This window comes from Phyllopteryx taeniolatus, chromosome 14 (assembly GCF_024500385.1).
Source record: "Phyllopteryx taeniolatus isolate TA_2022b chromosome 14, UOR_Ptae_1.2, whole genome shotgun sequence".
Lineage (NCBI taxonomy): Eukaryota > Metazoa > Chordata > Actinopteri > Syngnathiformes > Syngnathidae > Phyllopteryx > Phyllopteryx taeniolatus.
Window position 1 is genome coordinate 19,373,852 of NC_084515.1, and position 23,778 is coordinate 19,397,629.

General features: G+C 42.7%; 1 long non-coding RNA gene across 2 annotated transcripts in view; it reads left to right on the plus strand.

The window, feature by feature from the left end:
* Nucleotides 1-23,778, plus strand: part of LOC133489289 (uncharacterized) — a 78,083-nt gene that overhangs the window by 51,403 nt on the left and 2,902 nt on the right. The window contains exon 6 of one of the 2 annotated variants that reach the window (XR_009791859.1): nt 10,267-10,398. The exons of the other annotated variant lie outside the window; for it this stretch is intronic. This is a non-coding gene — a long non-coding RNA (uncharacterized LOC133489289). Of the gene's footprint in view, nt 1-10,266; nt 10,399-23,778 lie in introns of those variants that run through there. 2 annotated transcript variants of the gene reach the window in all.

Here is a 23,778-nt window from a genome sequence, read left to right on the forward strand (position 1 = left end):
TTGGGCAGGTCGGATTAGGGATCCCTAAAATACATACATTTCAACCATGATATGCACGCTTGGGGTGGGGTTTTCACCTAATACTTATGTATGGTGACTGATGAAAAATTCAAGGTTAGAGTAGAAATGATTGTAAAAGCAGACTGCAATTCTCAAATACATGATTCATGATAAAGACACTTAAACATAGACTTTTCTCCAAAATTATTGGAGCCATTGATGGCAATAATAAAGGCTTTCATGGTGGCAAGACTTGAGCATGGAATGGTTCATTTACTTTACTCCTATGCAGTGGGGGTTCCTGAAGTTTACAGCATGTGCAGCCCGCACAGGGTGGCACTACTGGTGGGGCGGTGGGAGGGGGCGTGTGGGGTGGCTTGGTGAGGGGAGGTGTTGGCAACACCAACAAAAACCCTGATATTTTATATTTGGTGATTTGGTGCCTGAAACAGTTTATACGTAATGGCATGAGCTCATTAATATTGGTCTTTGTATAGGCAATGTCATTGGTAGTCATATCGTGTAAGACTGCAGGAAAGCTAGCACCCAGTAGAGAAGACGTGCGTTGTAAAGCATGTTCACACATAAATACCGCTTGTTTGCGCTGCAGGTTAAATAGCTAGGTTAAAGGCTGACAACAGACCTTGAGTTGGTGTTTGGAGTCACTAGCGAAGAATGTGATATGAGCCAGCAGACGCCAGCGCTCACATCAGTGCACTGAGGCCGTTGCCACCAAGGACAATGACGCATGAAGTGAAGCGAGCTTGGAGATGTTCGCAATAATCTATAGCATCTTAACAAAGAGACACCTGGGAGACGTATTGGACACCATATAGAAGAAAAAGGATCGCTGTTGTGGTTTTGTAAGGAACAGCAACCTAGTGCTATGATCACAAAATACATGTAGTTTGTACCGCTGTTTGCCATTCAGCAACACAATGCAACAGTAGTCTGCAACTGCATTCTGTCACTTAAGAATAGAGAGAATAGAAAACTGTCATACTAGCAGCAGGTAATATGTATGTATATATACTATGTATGTGCCACAATAATGGCATCCACAATTTGAATTATAAAACATAAGTTACAGTGTCTGTCTTCTTCAACCAATGAAAACACATTTTGTTTACGTGTATTTGTATTGTCCACCAGAAATGTTCTTTAAACTCGTAGAACTATTCAAAATAATAGCAGTCCAACTTGACAAACCAGATGAATCACTGTTTTAGGTTGGAATTGTATGATACGTGGCAAATAACCAGTAGGCGTAGTAACCAGCGGATCCAGCATTTCTAATATGCATGCCCCCGAGTCTGTGTAATTGAATAATTCATTCAAAGGGCAGCGTTCAAAATAATAGCGGTGTAGTCCTATTAGTGAGGTAATTTATTCAGTCAAAAAAACAGGTGTCCATCAGGTGGCCCTTAGTTAAGAATGAAGCCAGCACATCTTGTGGGCGCATTTCTCTCTGAAACCCTGTGAAAACAGGTTCTTGTAGACATTTTTCAGAAAAAGAGCATAGGCTGATTAAAACAATGATTGGAGAGGTGAAAACGTATAAATAAGTTCAGGAAATGATGAGATGCTTAACTAAAATGATCTCCAATGCTTTAAAATGGAGGACAAAACCAGAGCGATGTGGAAGAAAACGGAAGACTGCCATTCGAATGGATCACTCACCAATCAATCATCTGCTAATGATTAACTCAAGGATGATCAGACTGTGACTGAATCTATCGCAAAAAGCCCCTGTAAAGTTCCTCTGTAAAACAAACAAACACGTGAAGATGTGCAGTTTGCCAAAGAACATATTGACTGACCTAAAGAGAAACAGAAACAGTTTGTGGGCTAATGAGAAGAAGATTGTTCTTTTTGGGTTCAAGGGCCACAAGACGGTTTGCGAGACGACCTCCAAACACTGAACTCAAGCCATGCAACACTCAAAGACATTGAATCATGATGGCGCAAGCATTATGATATGGGAACGTTTCTCTTAGTGCCAGGTCTATTTACCGCATAGCAGGGATCGGTTTGCATATATCCAAATACTATTCACTGCCAGCCTTCCCAGCTAACATGGATATTTGACTTCTAAAGCTGTCAATGGCAGTGAATGTGTTAATTAAAGACATCATGTGCCTTATGCTGAAGAGGGCATGCCCTTGAAATTGGGGTTTCAACAAGACAAGGACCCAAAAACACCATGAAGCGAGCAGCCATCAAAATTCAAGTTATACAGTGGCCATCCCTTCATCTGGGGTGACATCAAAAAATGCTGTTTCTCAAGCAAAACCAAGAATGTTGTCAGATGATCCCGGCCTGAAATTCTTGTTGAGGGGTCATGTCAATGCAACACCAGTTAATAGTGGTGCATTTTTATGAAATAAAGACACGTGACAATGTGATGACATGCAAATGTAGTGGAACAATATGTCCTCTTTTGTTAGTATTAGTTTTTTTCAGTTTCCTGCACTGTTGTCTTTCCCCAGTGTTTAAATCGTTATCCACCCCATTCCTATTAGAAGCTGGTGTTTTCCCTCAGACCCTTGCCAGAATTTCCATCCAAGCATTCATGTTTCACAGCCAATTTGACTCCCCTTTTTCTGACCTTCCCTGGATTTATACCTTTTTGATATTCCCTTGTCAGGTTTTGTCTGTATCTGCCGAGTGCTTACTAGTGTGACCGTGTTTGCTTGTAACGCTGCCAGTTTCCTCAGTAACCAGCCCCAGTTCCCCGTGTATGTCTCTGCATCCAAGGTCATGCTTTGTGTGGTAACGTTGCTCTGCTTTAAGCCTCTGAAATTTAATTTCAGTTAGAACTGGCGCTGTAAGCTTGCCTTGCACAGAAAGAAATAATTTCTGTAACTAATTAAAGAACCAAAACTATCATGAAGCGAGAAAGATCAATTTCACACCATGCATATATTCTGGAAGTAAATTAAAACCTCTTTTAAGTATCGGGAACATAAAATAGAGATGGGAGATGAGCTACATTCAATCTCGTTACCGCTTCCCCCGTGCAGACTAGATGGCGGCCATCCCAGCTGACGAAGGGTGAGAGACAGGCTACGCCCTGGACAGATTGCCAGTCAATCACAGGTGGGATAAAGAAAGCTCTGGCCTCCCAAGTGAAGGACACAGATGATCTTTCAAAATTCACTCCAAGTTTAGCAATCAGATGATGTCCTTATTACCCCCAAAGTCAAGTCATTTAGAGCAGCGTGTATCTCGACTTTGATTGACGTAATCTGCGTAAGGGACACAAACAGAGCAGATGGCGGAAGCCCAGCAAGGATGTGGTCAGGTAATTTGTGTCCACAAGAGAGTCGTTCTCGTGAACTGAAGGAGGAAAACTGCCTTTGCCTTGTTGAGAAAAAGTCTCTGAGAACATTCTTCTGAAAGCAGACGACCAAAATTAGATTAAGCTGATGGAAAAGGTGTCGAAGCTAATGCTTTGGCTCGTTAACACTGTGGGTTCTCGGTGACCAAACATCTACCCGCGGCCCACATGTGGCTGCCATTATAAGAGGCCTTGCGGTTTTGTAAGTCAGTGACCCCCAACTGCTGTGATGAATCAAGAAGAAGGAAATGTTCTCCCAAAATATTTAGTTTGCCTTTGCTCTGTTGCCTGCTATTAAATGTCTTAATATATGGTCTGTGGGTTCCTGTGAAACCCAGACCTTGTTTTGCCGGATACATTAGCGCACAACATCTTGAACCGTTGGGATGCATATTCATAGTGTTGTTTTACTAACCTTATTGGAATCAGAGTTTAAATGAGTCTCTGTTTGGAGATATAAGATATGAGTATATGTTTATATTGTAATCAACCCTTTATAAATGAATGGGGGAGGGGGGGAGGGGGGGAACAGAAGCACCAATCTTACCTTTTTGAGGGACACTTCTACGTGGCAAGTTTCCTCCAGGTTGCTTGAGTACTAAATGTATCATTTAAGATGGCACATTTATATTTGACATTTAAGATTTCTGAGACCCTTGTCTCATTCGTTCCAGCAACTCTGAAGTGGTCTTTTAAATACAAAGAGAAGTAGCTGGACATTTTGGCAAGGTAAAATAAAGTTTTTTGAAAGCCAAAAGGGAAAAGTCAAATAACTATAACGTCGATCAATTGCTTCAAGATGGGGTTAAACAGCAGTAAGTTCCCCACAAGTAACAACATTCATAAGACTCAATTAGTTGAGTGATTATTAGTCACATCCCTAAAGGTTTTTAGGTTTTCATCAGCATGGGTTGTTTTGTTCGCATGGAGTAGGAATACGTAACGTAACAGAGGGCTGGGCCAATCCGACATTGTCCTTGAAGTCAATAATGCATCAAATTGAATGATTTTTAAAGATTGAAAGATTTTGGCATATGTTGGTGATCGATATCGATCGCGGTTGCCAGACCTCGGTGGAGCTCTACGCTGTTCTGAGTTTCATGCTAGTTTACATCTCAACAGTTTTATTCTTTACCAGCGACTTTTTGGAACTGTACCACCCTCAGTGTGGGTTTTGCTGAGTCAGAACCACAAAATATGCAATATGTCTGCATTCAGATTCACATCCTCAGTTCTTTGATTCTCATCAATGAGGACTCAGAGTTGGATGTTTTTTGCGGAGTTTCCTTTTGGTTGGAATTTGTCAACGCAGTATTCCCAAGGAAACCCAGACCTTAGAAGTTGCTCATGTGAACAAGGATTGTGAAACTGTCCAAACAGCTCACTAACCTGCAGAGCATCCAGTAAGGCGACACTGGAAGAGCCTCTTGCCATCAGATATGCTCTGCTAGCAATCACAGCCCACTGAGTCACATGCAGGCCTGTGGAAAATGTCAGATAAACATCACACTGGGAACGAGCTTCCTCTCCCGTCTGAGAGTTAAGTGGGTTAAGAATAGCGCCAGAGATGGAGCTGCTTATTTTAAGTGACACCTGGAGTGTCCAGAGGTCAAATGAAATATACAAGGTTAGAGGAGACGAACACTGTGCTGAGTAGGTCAGATGACTGTGGTACGGTTTGCACAAGCGCTATGCCTTGTGTTATTCTTCCAACGTCACTGCTGTCATTCTGTATTATGTGCAAGTGAAAAATCTATGAGAAACACAGGGACTGAAACCAGAGCCAGGCGCTTACAGAGTTCTGCAGCAGGAACGCTGCATTAGAACTGACATCGGACCACTCTCAATCATCCAATTCACACCCTCGCGCGAGCGTTCACAAAAGAACTTCCTGCGAGACTGCACCAAAACGCAGTTAGGAACAGCTCTCGCTCCTTGAAGGTATTATGAATCACACAAGTGCAGCTCTGATATTTCATTTATTCTCCACGTTTCTCTCCTCATCGACCGGAGGGAGAAAGTATCCTGCGTAACATCTTCTGCTGTGTCCTGACATAATCCACCGCCCTGCATGTTACACTTACTCTTAATAGTTTTGTATTGTATATAAAAAAAGCAACTTAATAGTTTAATATTTAACTTTTGGGGCACTACAGGGAGTGATTCCGAACACTGGTGAACGTGTTTTAAGAATGCTCAATGTAAGCGGTTGCTCCTCTATTTGTGTTCGGCAACATTGCGAGCTTCAGGTCGCTTGGTAATCGGCTATTGTTCCGTTTCATATCACAATCACAGAGTCGGTGGCTCGGCCGAACTCGGGGTTGACCACACACACAAAGATTTGCCGACATAAATATTGAACAGGTGTGACATTTACAAGCGTCGTCCCTGACCCTTTTCTAAACGTGTCGCGGAGGGAAAATGACAACACTTCCACACCACAAGATAACTGGTCAGGATAATCTTTTCGAGACATCCGACAATCAGACATTTGCTACTTTAATCAGAACGGAGGGAAAATGATCAAATTTGGTCCGATTGTTGGTGTGTACCTTTTCTTCCTTTCATTTTCTCTTCTTTTCAATGCACATGAACACCCCAAGTGCTAAATTTCATTTCACCGGCGCCATGACAACCACACGACGCGCACGGATGACGCAATGACACGAGCTTGATATTCACTTGGTCGTAGCCAAGATTCAATGCAAGCTCCATTGGGCAGTGAAGTGAATCGATGACCCAGCCCTTTTTCCGTCGTTCCACGTGGCTTGCTTTCGTCTTGTGAGACTGGAAAAGGCTTAATTATTACACCACCTTCGTTGATTGCCGTGCGCATGGCTGTGCCACCTCTTCCGTCGCCTTCCTTGGTGGTCACGGCGACGGTGAGGGTTTGGCGGCGAGTGCTGTCAGGTCGTGACGGATCCAAGTTGCAGCGGTTTGCTGGCTGCGGCACTAAGGCGCAGTGTTTAATTAGCCCTGCTGCGCTGCTCCTGTTTATTTCCCCAGTGGCACTGAGTGGCCAGAGAGAGCGAGACGGAGCGAGCGAGACAAGATAATCGTCATGCACACATAGACTTATACACACCATATAGAAGTATAGCTTATTTACATTTGCCCCAAAGCACAGAGCTGCAAGACCCAAGACCCAACATAAGACCAGACGAGACTTTGCTCTTTTCATTTTCTGCCAAATGTCATTCCTCTTCTCTCTTTAAATTTACAAAGTAATACACTGTGATATAAAGTTTTCACAACTCAAATATAATAAAAAATGTTTGTTATTTGCTTTTTATAAATCTTGAGGGCTGAGAATGACTTCGAATAGAGTACTATACTTCCTGCCGTCAAATCGAGTACTAAACTTTAACGGCAGTTGTGGCCAAAGTATGTCCTCTCACTGAGCATGAACATAATTAGTCTTGTAGTATTTGTTGTGTTAATATAGAAAACGTTTTCCTCAATTATTGTAAAAAAAAAAACATTTTATTAATTGGTCATCCATTAAAGAGTTTGTAAAGGGACAAAAAGGTTTGAAACAAATTTGGCAAGCTTGTTAAAAACACTTCGCTGTAGAAGTGTTTTTAACAAGCTTGCCAAATTTGAATGAATAAAACAATTGACAAGTATATAAAATAAGGCTCCAAAATCAAGAAAAATATGGGGGTGAGGGGGCGTATGAAAAATATTCACTGGTTCGAATACGTGATCGGCAAATTTACATTACATTTTATTACATTGTAAATCCATTGGTCAGCGGAGTGTGGCCCTGTGCGTTCGCACTCTTCTCGTGCTCCTTTAGTGCGAACAATATTTGTCGGAAGTGTAGCTTATTTGGCATCACGGAGGCGACTTCGAGGAGCCGTGGTAGGACGGTGGTGTTGAGCCACGCTCGCTAGCCAGCCCCAGTTATCTTAGTGCCTAGCATTCTCCAGTAGTTCCCAAGCCATCAACAAATGTTATCGTGATGGGTTGTTAAGGTCTAAATCTATACCGTGTATACTACATATACTGCGCACCTTGGTTGAGCCTCTCCCAGCAAACCCTGGGATTGGTTGCCAGCCAGTCACAGGGCACATATGAAGCAAACAAACATTCACAGTCACAATCACATCTGTGGGCATTTTAAAGTCTCAATTAACCCAAGAAACATGTTTTTGAATGTGGGAGGAAGCCTTAGTACCCACAGAAACCCCAGGCCAACCCGGGGGAAAATTGCATCTCTACACAGGGAGGCCGCAGCAGAGATTACGTAAAACCCCGAACCTCAGAACTCCGGGGCAGATGTGCTAACCACTAGACCAGCATGTTGCTTTTGTTCAACTATTTTACATAGTTTGCTTTTGTTTAACCTCCTTTATAAATGACCTGGCTCATCTGTCCCTTTTAAAATTTAGAGGTGGCCCTCGAGCACAAGGTTTTGCCACCCCTATCCTAAAATCAGGATTTCATGATGGTGAAGATTAAACTCCCGTACCCAGTAAATGTTTCATATAATTGTACGTGTATCCACAACCCCAAAACAAAACAAAACTTGTCAGAAGTTCTGTTAGACCTGTGAGTTTCTTGGCGTCCTTGAGGTCATTGAGTTTTCCTTCAAAGATTAGCTGTTGGATTTAAGTGAGGCTCCAGTGAACTAGAAGAGAATTACTGTTGATCGCCCCAAGGTCTCCGTGTGGTGGCAAGAAGCTTCAAATCAACCAAGTGGAGCGATGCGAGGAGACGGATAAACCCTAGAACATCCTGTCAGACAGACACATTCACCTATAGTATTCTACATTGTCGGAGCTGCTAATGGTGCACAAATGGAGGCATAGTATGTTCTCACAGCAGTTGGGGGATCAGTGCCTTGCTCAAGTGAACCTGGAAAGGTACTGGACTCTTTGTCAGCAAACCTTGAATCTGGAACTGGGCATATAACGTGCAAATAAAGCCTGTTATACGCCCAGTTCCACAAAACTCTGCATGGTGACAAACTCCAATACTCGATTAATGAAGGACTGCCGTTCCAATGACACCTCCGACCCAAATTTGTACTCAAGTCTGAACACACACAGTCTCACTCAGTGCCTCCAGTGTTGTTGTCCACAAGTGGAATGTGGTTATGACACAAATAAAGTAATACGTTTTACATGAGAAAATGTAAATTGTTTTCCAAAGAGTAACGAATGTTGACCATGAACAAAACACCAACCGAAACAGGTCTATGGTGCAAAAAAAAAAGGTTGTACTGTGCTGGAAAAGGAAAAAATGACATCATCGATTAATCGACTTTCATCACATTGAAGTCGACTACAAAATATCTTTATATTTTATATAGAGCTAGTTTATGCGACGACATAAGTATACGCGATCCCACGACAAGAAGGCACACTTAAGTTTCTGCCATATGTCTTATATTTCATTTGGTTGTTTTAAATTTATAGCCTAGAGGTGTTTTTCATACAAAGATTTACAATAATTATGACTTTACTACTTACTGCGTTAGAGTAGGTTAGTGATGTCCTATCCAAATTGGGGCTACGTCACCACAACAGAAACAGGAACCCGTCGTGAGCCAAGGACCCCTTTCACATTCACTGGCCTCTTTCGATCGGGACCATATCTCATGTCAGTTATCGGGGAATCAAACAACAACTCTGCGGTTTTAACTTTCCGCAAACGAAATTTGGAACACGTGGTGTGTTTGAGCTCAATCGGACCAACATCATATGTTATGTTTACTGTCTTGTAAACGAACGGACGAAAAGAAGCAAGAAGGACGTTGAGGAATTCTTTTGAGGCACAGCGTTGTGCAAATATCAGCCGGATGTGGATTTCCCCTCGTCTCCATCACCTGTGATTGAGTCATCAGACTCACAAATCAGGGCGGCAACGGAGAGATGGCCCAGCGGGACGTAAAGGAGAAATATTTGCGTGCGACTTTACGGCGACTGAGACGCACAATGGCAGCTTTATTGATGTTATTAATGTGTTCTAGACAACTTAATTTGTCTGTCACTGCGCAGGCTTCGCTGGAAAAGATGGAGATTAGCGTCGTGACCCATCCCTCTCTCCCTTATACATCCGGCTTTGGTGTTTTTCTCGAAACGCGTACACGCCTGTGACCGTGAACCTGGATTAAGCAGAGGTCCTTGGCAGACAAAGAGATGTCGAAGAAAGACGCTTCTTGCTATAGTGCCTTGAACTGGAACATTTGGAGTAGGATTCTGAAAGATTACTGCCGATGTATACTTAACCTGTTCATGGGGAAGGGGAAATCTATTCCCGAGGACAGGCGTGATAAATTGATCATCGATTATGAGGAATTTCAATAACGCAGCGCTTGAATCAACAGGTTTGTGTCGAGTCGTCTATATATTGGCAGTGGCGGTATCTTGGATTTTACAATTTGCCAGCATACGGCATTCAGGCCTGACTAGTTGCTGACAGACAGTAAATACAAAAGGGCAATCTCTTTATATGATTATACCAGGCAACTAATGATTATTCCTTTTAAAAAAAAAAAAATAATAATACTATCGATTACAATCGACAGTATTCATTTAATGTGTACTGATTAGCAAATAAAGCTGAACTGCACGACTATACTGTGTAACTGAACTGTATAAACTTGGATTCAACAATTATTGGAAAGTTCGCACCACAAGCCACTACTTTGTCCCCCCTAGCTTTAACCCCGTTATAGATTTTTCAAAACTCACACTTGTTTTTTTAAATATCAGCATGAGGTTAAAGCATTCCAAAACATTTTGTTGGGCGGATGCTTGTAATGATCAGCAACAGTCAAACTTGCAGTTTGATCGTTTTGGATGGGCAATTATATTCAACAACGCTCCCAGTGCTTCTCCATCTCTGTGTTTCTTGTCTGGCAAACAAGGCCCATTGTTCATTTCCTTTTTTCTTTTCTCCGCCTCGCCGGAGTGCAGGACGACCGTGTTGGCAGGGGAACTGAGCCAAGTGTGAGCAAACAGCCTCAGCATGATCAAAGCTGCTGAGCGGATGAGAACACAGTGTACAGTGTGGAGCCAGGTGAGAGGTGAAGTTCTCCCACACTGCAGTTCACCAGATGAAATGGAAGCACGGCGTATTACGGTGGTCTAACGTCAAAGAACACTGAAACGTGACATCTGTAAATGCCTTCAATTTAACCGTGCTTTTCACGGGGTGACTGTAACGTTACCCGAGGAGTGAGACAAACACTCGACTGTCAGACTGAGACAGGGTAACAACCTGCCGTACATTGTCACGTTCCAAATCTGCCACCTTGTGCATGATTAGCACGTTTTTCCCCTGCAGCGAACTTTGCCGCATCCCAGCGGAGGCACAGAGACATGTGACGCCACTAAGCACTCTCATTAAAGACTGCAGGCGGGCACAGTTGAGCGAACGCCGTCTTCGCCGCCTAATGGTTGCATGTTGGGATGAGGCGCGCAGGAACATGCATAATTGCAGTGTTTGAATTAAATGCAGGCGGTGCCGGTTACTGCTCGGGAGCCACTTTCCATCACTGTACACAATAGTAGGATAACTAGGTTCTGGTAATAGTAATAATAATAGAGGACGACGATGACGCAAAGGGACTGTGGAAACAAAGAATGACGTCACCGGCAGGCAGAAACACAGAAAACAAACAGAGGGGAGCTTGTGGCCTAGGAAGATCCACATACATTAGGCAGATTCTTGACATCAGGCAAAATAGGTGAAAAAAATGAGATTTGACTGACTCTGAAAAGTTAAAAAGGAAAAAAAAAATCTTTCAGAGCTATGAGCACGCTTGAAATTGCAAAGGGATTGGGTCGTGATCACAGAACTATTTAACGTTTTGCTGCCAAAGGTCAACTGGGTCGAACGAAACGTGTTGAGAAAAAAAAAGAGAAGATAACCAAAGTTTTACTAAGAGTAAATTGTGAAGCTAAAATGAACCCATTGTCCTCCAGTGCGCGGATATTTCCGAACTGGAACTTCCTCGGAGTATCCAAAAGTACCAGGTGTTCAGTGCTCAGAGACACGGCCAAGTTAAGGAAGGCTAAAATCCGACCAACATTGAAAAAGTCACGACTGAGCAGAAGACTTTCGATTTTTCAAAGGTGTTATGGACTGATGAAAAGAGAGTTACTCTTTACAGACCAGATGGATGAGCCTGTGGCTGGTTCAATAATGGATTGAGATGGCAAAATGTATCATCAAAAACACAATAATTGTGCACGCAGTGCTGCTTCTATTTGCTGCCAGATGGCAGTGCTCTCCGTTCCAGCAATTTTCTACACTGCTTATTCTGTGCTGGGTCATTGGGTAGTGGAACCTTTCTCCACTGACTGTCGGCGACAGGCAAAGTACACGCTGTACAGTCAATCGCAGTTTTGCATGCAGACGACAAAAAAAACGATTATCCTTCGATGTCGCATCAGTCACGCCCTTGGTCGGAAGATTGTGGGTTTAGCGTTTGGCGTGTTTAACTAATGCCGCTCTCATGGTGGCGTTAAGTGGCATAGACCCATCGGTTTTTAATACGTCAACCAAGTTTTAAAAATGTGAGAGACCCCCCACACATGATAAGGAAAACTATCGACGTATGTCACAAAATGTCTGTCTTGGAACCAAGACTGACCTATGAGATCCAGACTGCCTGAAAATACTAAAACAGAGTAGTCGTAACTCATCCGGTAGCTACACAACAGTGACAAAATATTCTCATTCTCACTCAACAGAACCAGTTGCTCTTCTATTTGTGTCTGGCAAATGCGCAACTTCAGGTCACTTCACCGTCACAATCACAAAGTCCTTCGCTCAACCGCACTCCGTGTTGACCACACACTCACGGGCCATTTTCTCAGCAGATTAGGGAGCAGAAAATCACCCTTAACACAACCCACAACCACAGGATGAGCTTTCAGAGGCATCCGACAATCAGGCCTTTGCTCACTTTGCGCAAGGGAAAATGCTCAAATTGGTCCCAATTGTGGGTATGCGTGAACCCCGGTTTAGCAGCACTGGTATAGGAAATGTGCACGTTATAAGCGCCAAAGCAACAATAGCCCCATTGTACACCATTGTACAACCTAATGTACTTATGACACTCAAGACTTTTCAGAGGACCAGATCTCAGTGTTGGTCTTGGACAACTCTTTCGAATACCCTCGCTTGGAGTATTTGGGTTTAGAATTTAGTAATGCAACTCCAGTCGCACATTTATATTGTAGTAAATGTCAAGAGTTGTAAGCACAAAAGAATCAATAGCCCCGTTGCCATTGTTGTTTAGTTTCGAATGTATCTGTGACCATGAACACATACAGTGCCATGTGTGCAAGGTGTCGCTCTGATCTGAAACCATATTTTGAATAGCCTTTGTTGTAACAAAAGAAGGAAAATGCATTATAAACAGCCAGAGTCACGTTGTCTGCCATTGCTGTTTCGGTGTGGTGTATTTGGGATTCAGAACATTTAACAAGCATGTCATGTTTTCATAGATTAACCACTGCAGTGCTAAGCATTATGGCGGGGATTTACCCGACCTAATCCACCTCTTAAAACCACCGCTATCATGTTGCAGTTGTAGAAAACAACAATGCTATACAAAAAAAAAAAAAAAAAAAGCAAAATAACGGCATGCAACTGTGCCGTGAACAGTAACAGTATTTGGAGCAGTTGAGAATCAATATTTAGCGAATAACGTGGCCAATAAAAAAATGCAGATCTTTAAATGTATTAGTCTGTGCAGATTGCTACAGACGTGTTGTGCTAGTCGAAATTGTTTTGCTCTTACCAACCAATCAAGAGGATAGCAAAAAAAAAAGCTGACATGCTGTGGATCAGTTGCTGAGACGAATTTGAAATCGGATCGGTTGAAGAAACAGTCCCATCGCTGATTTTGTTTGTTACATTGGCCAGCGCTACTGATTCTGAAGCAGAGCAGCAAAGGCAAACACGACAGAATGAAGAAAATAAACTGTTGGCAATAAATCCATACAATTTGATGGAACCAATATTAGAATTTAGCTTGTAAACGTATGTGCTTCTCAAACTGTTTATGCCAGGAGAGAAGACCCACTTTCTCACATTATACAGTAGACTGTAAACAACTGTGTGTAGTGATTCACCTCAAAATAACTGTTTCATTATCAACTCAAATACTTTGACTCTTACTTTAGTGGTCTATAATACCGGTGATCCAGCCCTGGCACCTTTTAATGTTGGCTGTTAACTTAACAAGTCGACCTAGAAATACCCACTGCAGTTCCACCCAAAGTTATAAAATGAGTATGTACATGAGGGAATTCAGGCATTTTTACATGCTGTAAATGCACACACGCCTATAATCTCCGTCTGCGTCTTTGGCAAGATCGCTGTTCCCTCTGTATGCAATTAAAATCCCACTCAGGAATACTGCACTGTGTCCTTATTAGATGTTTTTCCATAGAGTGCTGCCAACAGTTCTGCAGTGTGCACGCTCCTACGGCTCCACCCACGAAGTGGTTTGAGTGATTTGAAATACCTTTTTCACATTTCTGCAGCCCAGTCCACATTTCCGGAGCCGCCACCATTGCGGGCACCCATTACCTTGTATCCATGGCGGTGCCATACAATAGGTCCGCTCAAAGAGGGCCACCGGTGCGTGGGCCCCCGCCGTCGTAAATCCGGTACAGTCTAAAGCTGAACCTCCTTTGTGCTCAGCTAATGGCACTCTAATCGTCAGTACCACCACTTGGATGGTGTGTGTGTGTGTGTGAGGAGAGTGGGGGTTGGTGGCTTTCTACGGAGCTCGAGTAAAATGGAGCATTTCTATCCGAGCTCAAATGAGCCTGAACTGATCAGCCAGCCTTTTTGTCTTTCTTCCAAATGTGCTAGCAGTCTCAGAAACACTTCCTTTTGTGGAGATACTCAAATGAATCATTGTCTCAAGGCGCACTCTGGCACGACGCTAATATCCCCATGAATAAAATATAAACTTCCCATAAGGGATTGTCAAGCCCCCGGTCGCATTTCGACGGATCTGGTTGTACCTTTTGTTACTGAACTGGGTCAGCACTGTCTCACCTCTCCGCTCACCTGTAAGAATTTGAAAAAAATAAAAATGGGGGTGTGCAACAGTGCTGTTCACAACCATATCCAATTAGATGTGCTTGCTTATGTCCCGGTTCGCTCTGGTAACCAGCCCGTAACATTATGATTACTCTATGAATGTGAGCGATAACAGCCATTATAATGTTTACAGCATCTGCAACATGAAAAGACGTGAAACTTAATGGTGATTCATATTTTTTTACGGCGTGTATCAATGCTTAATGAGAACAGTATGTAGTCATTTGCCTTTAAATTAGCAGCTATAACGTGTCTGTCATTGCCATAGCGACCCCGCGTCGTCTGTTTGAGCTGTGAAAACGCGCTTAGAAATTCACACTCAGTTTCACTGAGAATTTTACTTGAAACGAAAACCTCTCCACTATCTCACTGCTCCTCTACGTGTATTGTTAAAGGTACTAATTAACCAATAAATTCATTTTCACCACGCTCTGACCACCCAGAATAAGCTGCAAAACATGTACTTCCGCTTCCATTGACCAGGCAAGAGCCAATCGCTGTTAATTAACAGTGGATAATGAACGGAATATTTTGAGCAAACCCCAAAATAAATCCGTTATGCTGATTTCAACACGGAACGTGACTACAAACAACTTTCATAACATTGTGAGCTATGTGGAAAGGTTGTTTGACTACGCTACTGAACACTGCAATCTGGCAATCATAAATGTCTTATAAATATCCATAAACTGGATGTTTGAAGGAAATTTTATAGCCATTAGGCCTTCGAAAACATTGCAACTAAGAAGAGAAAAATATTCAGTGGGGTGGCCAAGGTTTTGGTGATGCCCACACGAAAACAAATCGTCCTGGGGAGGGCGGGCTGCACAACTTCAATTAGTATCGAGCATAACGTTACCATTTTGGTGGCACGTTGAGTTCATTAAAGGCTCTAAATTGTTAATGTAGATGACAGCACAGCTTTATTCAGACAAATGTGCAAACACACACAAAAAAGAGCTGTGCCACAAATGGTTATCATGTTTAGTTACGTTTTTTCTTTTTTTTTTCTCTCTTTAAGGCTGATGATTCATTTGCACACCAAACGGCAAGGGGCAAGTTAAAAATCTTAAGGTCTTTCACATTTGCCGTTGAGCTGTGTAGCATCCTCTTTTCTTTTTTTGGAGAGGAAGCTAAGGAGTCGGTGGGAGTCCTCTCAAGTCAAGGCGAGCTTTTATTGGTTTCGCTCCTGTAGCCTACGCGCACGTTTTCCAAAAGCTGCTTTTGTCTCAGCCAATCAGTCCCCCAGCAAGCTTTGGCAGCAATCACAGCGTTCCAAACACAAAAGAAAGCAGTCCACCGTCTTTGGGAGATGCAAGTGGCGCGCTTGGCAAATACAAAAAGTGCCTCTGCTCGAGCTCCCACCCCCCCACGCACACGCACACAAAACTCACTTCGAACTTCCCCTCACCGTCCTCCTCTCATGCTAGATGATCAAGCCTCAGAGGAAGAATTAAGTCAAGAGCCTGATGGGATTTTTTTCTTTTCTTTGGCTGCCAAAGCCTGCATGGTTGCTGATGGAATGCAGCCCATAATTTCACATCAATTACACCATTTGGAAACGTGGCTGTGCCCGGTGCACGATGCCCAGTCATTTGCTCACGGAGACCCACTTACTGGGTTTAGGCAAATTCGCAGTGAGCTTCTTTCTTTGCTTGGGTTTGAGTGACATATCACGACAGCTTTGAAGCCGGAGTCGACACAGTGTGTGGGTGTTTCCGTACGGTTCCATACAGTATAACATTTCGTTATGCATCTCTCGACGCCGCGTGTTTTTATTTACATGCAAATCCCAATGAGAATTTTCTTTTTTTATTGTCCTTAAATAAGAGGCTTTCTCTGATGCAATCTTTTGTGGACACACATTATTACCCCCGCGGCTTATGTTGTAATACACCAGAAGGCGTTGTGTCAGATATTCAGCCAAGGTAATTTCCAGTGCGTAAACACATATGTCATCCTCGATAAGGTTGTGCCCATTAGTCCAGAAATGATGATAGATGGCCGCCAGTGCACCTCAACAATTCTCCAAACGTGATCATCGGCCCAAAGCGACAAATTACCATTTGGATCACATCGCTCTCATCTGACAAAATTAAGAAGCGGTGTAAAATGTTAACTAGATATGCAATCCAACTCGCTGTGGGACGTTGTTCGGCACTCACGTGTATAATGTGCTTTGTTCAAGGGGATTCCAACACTGTGCTTGACAGAGCTTGTTAGTGGACGCTCGACTTTGTGCGTAAGCGGAACACGTCGTAGTTTACCACTAACCGACTCGAACACTGTAGCGAAGTCATAACTACAATAAATAGTTGCATGCAAAAACCCTTCAAGGTCATCAATATGACACAACCTCATGAAAAGTACAGTGGTAAGCATTACGCAAGCTTTCTTGTGCCGCATGACCACATATTCTTTTGCCAAAGCGCAAAATAGTTGGTTGCGCACTTTCGTAACCTTGAGATGTCGTAAACCGAGGGACGTTTTGTATATTTCCCTGAATAACACGCCGTCTCTCGGGTATGATGTCACACAAAGACTGGATTCGGTATCGGACAATACTCAAAATCAAGTGACTCGACTCGCGATCGAAGATGTCCCTAATTGTCAGGTATCTGATACTTAACACATTTTTAGCCAGGTTTGGAAGAGACCTGATTCTGAAGATCCGATTCCATGCTTTTTTCTCTCTCTCTCTCTCTCTCTCTTTACGCTGCCATAACACAAATCCCACTTGTGCCACTCGAAAACACTAGGATTGTTTTAAGCGCGTATTCTTAGCTAAGTGACACTTAAAGTGAGGCTTTGCTAAACGTCCCGCATCAAAAATCCTGTAGCGTACAGTAGCTCTCTCTAAAGCGCTGTGTCAGAACCATCAGCTCATTTGTAGCACGCCGTTGAACAATGCAACAATGAAAGCAGCTCGAAGCAGAAGAGAGCAGAAAATCCGCCGAAGGCAAGCTTGCTTCCCCTCTTTCCTCCATTATAAAGTGTGATTGATCACTGTATTCCGCCATTAATGGTGTCGCAGCTCACATTGAGACTGCAGGATAACAAGGTCACACCCCCACCTATTTTGTTCCGACCGGGAGGCAAATCCCCCACACACTTTTCAACCTTTTCAATCAGACCGACTGCAATCCCAAATTTGGATACTTAAACCACATTTCGACGTTGTGAGAATTCTTCTGCGAGCGTATTTTGCACATAACCGCTTAATGACTCACTCCCAGCCAACGATAAGCGAGGAATTATTGGCTTTGCATAGTCGGTTCTTGACTAATGTGCCTTAATGGCATCTCCATGGTTCCCATTTAAGACGCTAATTGGCTGTAATGCATGTCAAACTGTGGTGTGTTTTATTAAATTAACTATTGATCTTGGCCTCATATGCAACTGACGTCTCAGCCCATGGACACCTTGTTATTGCTTTAGTTTTGAAAAGGCATGTCTGCAGTGTTACAAATACTGAAGATGGAGATTGGGGCACTGAGTTGACATTGTTAAGCTCTCACATTTCTATTTAAAAAAAAAAAAACAAAGTCAAATGTGGTTATGGTTATTTCCTGTAAATGTAAATCTGTAAAATGCAATGAGAGAAATTGAGTTTTATGAATCATTTGTCGTTTTCTTACCCATGCTGTGTTCACTACGACTAACTGCTCTCATTCCAATTCAAGCAGAGAACAGTGTTACTATCTGAATCTACCTAATTGTTTCCTAGCTTGGAAAAACGTCAGCTAACTACTACTTAACAACATAAACTGTAAGCTATGATTAAGTGCAGCAAAAATGAGGACTGGCAATGAACATAGTGTGTTGGTATTGGGTAGTTGAAGTTGGGAAATGTGCTCCACATCTTGCTTGGAGCCAGGTACTGTATTTACACTAGCTCACTGGAAGGCAGCATATTTTTCTCTGTGTTCTCTGGTAGAGCGCTCAGAGCCTCGTCGGGGAGCGGTTGTGTTCCAACCAAGTGCTGAATGGTCTTACGGGTTTCCAGGTTGAATTTTTTTTTTTCATCTCTTAAATTTTAGGGGAGCTGGGATCCATTTTAGGGGTGCTAGAGCACCCCCCCCCCCCCCCACCCCCCAAAAAAAAAAAAAAAAGCACAGCTACAAACACCTATAATTATATTCAAATGTAATTTTTCCATTTTGTTCATTTAATTGCAATAAACACCTTCATTTTCCTTGGTATTTCACATCCAATCGGAATCCTTTCAGGTCAACTGCTCGAAAAGCAGTTTTTTTTTTTTTTTTTTTTTTTCTGCAAGGATAATTTACTCCTCTTTGGCAAGCATGCAATTTTCTTCACAAACCAAAGAGTTTATGTGCTTCTCTGTGATGGAACCTCATCTGTCATTTTAGCACTTTGCAAAGGAGATCTTGTCCCTTACAGCCTTGTGTTTGTGTGTGTGTGTGTTTTTTTTTTTTTTTTTTTTTTAAACAACTTTGGAATACAACTGAGTGTTAAATGGCTTGCATTGTAGGAAGCTGCAGTAAATCTTAACCGTTTTTGGGGCCAGTGTGCCAGGTGCCAAGTAGACTTTACGCCGATTGCATCGGCTGATAATTAGCATTTTACGCTGATCGGCGTACGTTTAACAAAAATGGTATGTTGTGTTGTCGTGCTCTAAAGTTTCGGTGTGGCTGAAGTAATTACAATAAAGTAATTTAATTACAGTAAGTTAGCACCCATTATTTCTGTCATGTGGTAATGTTGGTTTGACCTGACTGATTAGAATCCACAATCTGACGAGAGCAGTGATTTCCAACCTTTATGGAGCCAAGGAACACATTTTACAATTAAAAAATCTCACGGCACACCAACAAACAAACATCTCACAAAAAGTGGAAACGTTAATTACTGTATTTACTTCCTGCCATCTAATAGAAGACCAATCATTTGTTCTGTCTGTCACTACGCCTCGATGGCATAAATAGAGGAACAAAGATACATTATTTAGAGTAAATATAATTTTCGGAGCAATTAAGTACACAAGTATATACAGTAAATGAACAGGTCATTTAAATAGACACATTGCTCCATCTTGTGATCGGATCGGTACTCGGTTAGGTTTTTTTTTAAACTCGCTGATCGGTGATCGGCCCCCAAAAATCAGCGAACGTGTTCCAAAAATTTGAAACAATATTATAAAAATATGGTTTTAATTACTGCCATTAAGCATATACTGGTAAGCGCGAGTCAAGGGTGTTATATTGATCGGCGTTTGTCTATTCATTAGCAAGATTCATTCTCCATGAACTCGCTTGGTTACTGTTGTTTTTTGTGTCTGTTCAAATCGAGGAGATCACCCAAAAATGATGTCCACTCAAAAATACTAACTAGAGGGTATGTATACTGGACATCGCAACATATTCTCACAAGTATGCAATCATTTTAGCAATACAGTCCATCATGTCATGTGTCATTCTAGCCAATTCGATCAATGTATCTATTTTTAGATACATTGATCGAATTGGCTCATTTTGTTGTGGCCATGTTTGTGGTACCCACGTTGCTGTAAGACTAATAATCTCAACTCATTGCTTAGCCATGCATATTACAATACATCTATGTTTTCAAGTTGAGCGTAAAATTGAAACTCTTTGCGCTGATAGTCAGGTGCATTCTGTTCTAAAAATCTGCACGTGAATGGGAAAACAGAAAAAAAAGAACCATTCCAAGAACAGTTTGGAAGTACAGTGAACACAGTCGCCGTATCCTCGCATTTTCGCAAAAGTGTAGGAGGTATCAGGGTGTTGTTATATGCGATAAAATAGTAAGGAGACCTCAAAAGTAATTTTGCTTTATAATGGTCGACCGTATTGCGGCGTCTCGAAAGAGTTCATCCTCTGGAAGTCTTGTTTCGTATTTTTTCCATCCACAAGAGAAATGCAAATGAGCCGAGCAGTGCAGGTTAGCAGTAATGCCCACTGCGACGCCTCTGAATTCTCCCCTGAGTGAAAATCTGTGCTCTCGACTGTAATCTGCTTGAAAATGTTTCCGCCACACAGCGCGAACATCATCGCGACTCCTCACTCTAAATTAAGGGCGAGCAGTCAAATCGGGAGAAGCCATACGTGGGAAAGAAAGATGAGTCGGCGTGGGGTGAAACCCATTCAACATCATTCACTCGCAATCTAAATGTGTTTTACACCTCCAGAGTTAGCCAGGGCCCCAGCTCCCATTAGCATGAAAAAGCAATTAATTATAATGCGCAAATTCCGTCACTTGTGAGCAAAAGGGATTAGAAGCAGTTTATATTCACTGTGTTTAGCACTACTGAACAGTTGATGGCTGACGAATGATTTCCGGTGTGGCACACAAACGGACGGTGTGAATAGAATCACACCGTCTTTGGGAGTTGCTGTTCTTTAAGGCGACTGCACAATTTTGTTCTTTGCCGACCTATGGCTTGTCACTCTTTGCCCTGGGCTATGCATAGCCTTGCCTGGCGACAATAGACTCAGTAGACAGGAAAGACTGGCCTCCCCAGTGGCCTTGTTTCTCCTCCTTGTGGACAACACAATAACCATCTTATTGTAGTAACGCCAGCACACTGATCGAGGCGCGACTCGCCTTAAGCACATTTATTAACCACTGATCGTGAAGTCGGTCAGCAGACCGCCTGAGACCGTAGTGACATTATTTGTTCTCATTGGAAGAAATTATCCAGTCATTCTTGAAAATGTGACCAAGGGATCTAAACCCTTAAAGACAAGAGGGTGATGGGATGTCAAGCGTATAAAGACATGAATAAATCTGAAAGCACTCCGGGGATTTGATAGCCTTTCTTTCTCCTTAGTGCCAGTTCACATATTTAGCTTGGCAGGAGAGAAATGATCTTCTCCGTCTTATTTCCATTTTATTTCAGCTCTGACTTAGATCTGCTCGCGCTTGTTCCACCTCATGCCATATCTTCTTGCTGCTACCACTTGAAGGAATTCATTGTCCTGGACTGGTGTCCTTCAGGGCTCTTTCCCAAAGGACATTGTTTTTTTTCCCATTTTTCGACTTAATTGCTTAATTGCAAATAAGGTCACATCGCTACATGCAAAGAAAGTATGTAACCGCAAAACAACACTATATGGCAACAATAACATGAAAGGGATCCTCCACTCCAGACCCAGCCGCGATAGGTGAAAATATGCCATAAAAACAGTACGAGGGGTAAAGCCCAAATACAATAAAGGCAAAAAATGTAGGCTATGCGCTATATATGGTGTATTCGGTTGATGGCATGAATTCGGCCTGTACGGCAGAGATTTGGACTCCGTACAACCAACCGCAATTAACGCTTGTCCATGACTTTTCTGCCTCTGTGTGAAAATAGCTTCAAGTACATCTGATCACGGTGCTGGATGTACTGGTTTTTATTTGTATTTTATTTTTTTTAACCAGCTCCGAGCTGAAACATCCACACACTTTCCTTGCTGCTCTGGGACTAACGGGGGATTGCTAGGCGCTAAGCAAACTTTCTCTAAGTCCGCATCAGCTACAAATTGTGGCTGGCTAGCTAGCGCGGCTAAACACTGTCCTTTAATGGTGCGGAGCCCTTCCTCAGAGTCACTAATTCCTAATAAACTACACTTCTGACAAGTCTTGGTATCACTAAAAGAGGACAAGACATAAATAATAGGAGAAGACTGAGAAGCCATACTAGCCGCTAACGTGCTAATGTGAAATGTAGCGTATGGAAACACCAGAAAAATAAGTGCTCAGGTGGCACAGTGCACTTTTAACAGAAGTCTGGCTGGAACGGTACCGCAGCTGAGAGTAATTAATTACAAACGGCAAATTAGCAGCTAGATTTATAAGTGGCTAGAGAGAAAACAATACAACAGCTACGCACAATCAATTGAGTCTACCATTCTAAAGCTTGATTCCCCTCATACCGGATCTACTTGCTGCTACCAGGTGTCGCAAAGGGATGTCTGGTGTCCCTCAGGGCTCTTTCCTGGAGCCGTTGATTTTTCTTTTTTCGCCCACACCAAATTTCTTCTCTTGTCACTATGTTATGTCACATCGCTACATGCAGAGCATTAGTGCTCGGATGTTGCATGCTACACGTTGTCAAGCTCAATCTTGGGACGATGGCATTTCCCTTCCCTCTGGGGACAGACCGCCCTCTTGCTGACCTCGCTATTGCCACGGACGACACCTCAGTTCCAGCCTCTTGAGTCAGGCAACAACCAGCTGTCCTTGTCCACCCACGTTACTCCTGCACATCCTTCCTCTTATGACATCCACATTACGGTTGCTTACACGGTTCTTCCGGCCTCCCGTCGAAGATGAAAGCAGACCTAGAATGCTTCAGAAATGGTGTAGGAACACTGTTAGATGCAGTCAATCTGTAATTTGGGGGGATGGGGGGGATTTGAGGACTGCAATGCTGGTTTATATAAAGGTATGCCAATATATAACCTCCATATACCATGCAAATATGCTCCCCAGGGGATGGGTATTATGCAGGGGTGACACTAGAGCGCTATCATTGTGTTCTTTGATGCAATGCCATGACATCATTGCGGCATCATTGCTTGTTTTCTGGTAATGATGTCACCCTCTTCCCAGAAAAGGTCTCACATTTTGGCACCGATGAGTACTTGTCTTGGAACTGTCAGCTGAAAAGTGTCTCAAAAGAGCTGCATGTTGTTCTTTGTGTTTAAATACCACTGAACTACTATTAAGTAAGGACTAAGATTACACAAAAGTGTGTCCCCATCAATTACTGTCCATTCATTTTGCAATATTAAAGACAGCAATTCTTATCTGATTCCCAAATGTTGACAACAACAACTACATTGGCCCTCTAATTGATATAGTACATGTAACGAGGCCTGTAAAACAAGATAGTGTGTGTGCCTGATTCTTTGTGTTTAAGACACAAGCAAAGAAATGTTTTTTTTGTTTTGTCAGTATGCAAGCGTAGCTTATGATTACACGTCCTTTGTGGGGGCACTTGAACAATTCATGCACGAGCGGCCGTCGGATGAGAAATGCCCAAAGTGACATTGAATGTTCATAGACGAGCTGAAAATCTGCCACCCAGCCCCACGTGTATCATGAAAAAGGGAGCATCATTGTCCCCTGGGGTGCAAAATCCCACACCCTCTCCTTTTCCCTCCTGTTTTCTGCAGTCACAGTGTCACATCTGTGTGGACTCGGGGGCTGTTTATAAGAGACTCTTCTAACAGAAAACAGAATATTGTTTGAAAAGTTTTTCATCTAACAAATAAATACTAACACGGGTCTAAAAAAAACAACAACAACAAAAAAGGCCGTGTTTTTATCTGGGATCATTTTTTGGGCTTCCAATTTAAAGGATCCCAAGATGTGTACGTTGTTGA